The 2,174-nt window shown below is 33.2% G+C and overlaps 1 pseudogene; it reads right to left on the bottom strand.

The window, feature by feature from the left end:
- Positions 1 to 231: 231 nt before the first annotated feature.
- LOC126007222 (pre-mRNA-splicing factor SYF2-like) lies at positions 232 to 1,671 on the bottom strand (annotated as a pseudogene).
- Between the last annotated feature and the right edge of the window lie 503 nt (positions 1,672 to 2,174).

Below are 2,174 nucleotides of genomic sequence, written 5' to 3'. Positions count from 1 at the left end.
GGAATTTTACATTGATGGTGGGATTGGTGTTTGAGCAAATGTATTATGAGAAACTATGTAATACATGGTCTTTAAGTAAAATAATTTATTATAAAAAGTAAAAAATCCAAATATTGAGAGAGAAGCATAGGCTGAGTGTTCTGATTAACACTTGGAATTAACTTTGAAGAGAACTTGAATTTGCTAGGAGAAACTTTACCCCATTCTCTTTTGAAAATAGTACCTAAGGGATTAAACAGATGTTTCTCTTTCTAAAATCTGTTTAAGTTCAACTGTGTACTTTTCATAGAATAGTTATGTCTTCTGAGTGAATTTGGCATTCTTTTCATTAATATAGTTGATATCTGCATAATCATTATAAAGATGCCTCTGGCTATATCTATCTATCTTTCTATCTATCTATCTATCTATCTATCTATCTATCTATCTATCTATCTATATCTATATATATATATCCACTCCTTTTTCAGTTATTTTTCCCAGATCTGTGACATTCCTGTCAATATTCTTCATGAAAAATACCTGTTGCTTGTTGGAAAAAACTCTTCTCCATGTTTTTCTCTTAATCCTTCATGTTTTTTCATGTCAGGTTTAATCTGTTTGGTCAACCAATGATACTGGAATAACTGAGAAATAGAATAATCTTGAAAACCCAGATCAGGGTTTTTCCTTGTCTTTCTCTCCCATCATTCTGCATCTTCTGTACAGATCTCTAGCCATTTTACTTTTACTAATCTTGTCCTCTTACTGCACATACTTTTTCTTTTCTTCTTTCTGTAGTTCCCATTTCAAATGAGCTTTTTTCTTTTGCCTTACAATTTGTAGGTAACAGTTTAATTATTTAATAGTAAAATTTTCATGTTACCATGAATAATCTTTGCTACTGAAAGAAATATTTGAAATGTCCTTCCTTAATAGATTACACAGTTTTATTTAAGGCACCAGAATTCCCTGCCAATTGCAACATATGGATTCATCTCTCCAAAAGAAGCATGGCTCAGCAAATTGTTAGGAACTTTCATCTATGTTCTAGGAGACTGATGCTAAAAATTTCTGAGGAACAGGCTAAACTTAATGGTGTATAACAAATTCCCATGGACTAATGGTCATTTGTTCAAGATATTCAATAAATCTCTATGTAAAAATATGTGTTCATTCATATGTTTAGAAAAGGGTGCAGAAAATTAAACACTGAATGAAAGCATATATATTCCTGTAGAATTCCCATTTTCTCCCCCTTGCTTAAATTCTTCCCCAAAGAAAATGAACAACCACCCACTTCACTGTGTATATATGTGTGCATATATACATGTGACTTTGTAGTGAGAACAGAGTTAGTTTCTTCTGGAAGGAGACTTGGAATTCCTAAGGTGAAGGACACTGCTTCTAGTCTCTGAACCATTCCCTGGGAAAGTTAAAAATAAGTCCTGCTGAAAAAATAAGTTGGCACTTGTTATTTGAGAAAATTGCTTTATTCCAGGAACTGCCTCATGTAGCAGAAATTTATTTACCATCTGTGTAGACTTTCAAAATTTTCCATCTTAACTGATACACAACTGAAATAGAAACAGACTTTCCATGTGTAGGTTTTCCACAGGCCTTGGCTTTTAAAAGGGTGTTAGCTAAGGAACTTTTGGGATTTTTGTGGTCCCCAGAGTGGGAGAGCTCCATGACTGCCTCTCCACCCCAAGATTATCAGGGGAAGGGCTCTAAACTGATGTCACCAATGAGGTGGGGGCTGACTTCAGGGTGGAGTAGAGAGGGTGGAAGTGAAGTGGGTGGGGTAAATCCCCCGAAAAAATACCACAGACTTTGGTAAATGGCATCTTTTATTTTAAATGGCTTTTAGCAAAGTTACTTAGCACATTATGCTCAAATAATGAAATAAAATTAAAAGTCCCTTGGGCAATAAATACCTTATTTTTTACTAAATTGCTTTTAATTTATAAAGTCAGTTAAAACAAATGTGCTTTCCTTTCTTTCTGCTATATCAAAATTATTTTATTTAAAAGTATCATTAGATTTTTTTTGTGAAAGGAATAACTTTTTTCACTGAGGGAGGAAAAAGTGAAGTTGAATGGGTGACTGCACAGTTAATTTCTTGCTAGACAAAGTTTTCTATAAACTATAGAAAAATCAAAGGAAAACTAATTGACACTTTCACATAAAATAAA

The sequence above is a fragment of the Suncus etruscus genome, chromosome 4 (assembly GCF_024139225.1).
Source record: "Suncus etruscus isolate mSunEtr1 chromosome 4, mSunEtr1.pri.cur, whole genome shotgun sequence".
In the NCBI taxonomy this organism is placed as follows: domain Eukaryota; kingdom Metazoa; phylum Chordata; class Mammalia; order Eulipotyphla; family Soricidae; genus Suncus; species Suncus etruscus.
The sequence above is the reverse complement of the archived record's forward strand: the minus strand, read 5'-3'. Positions and strand labels throughout refer to the sequence as shown.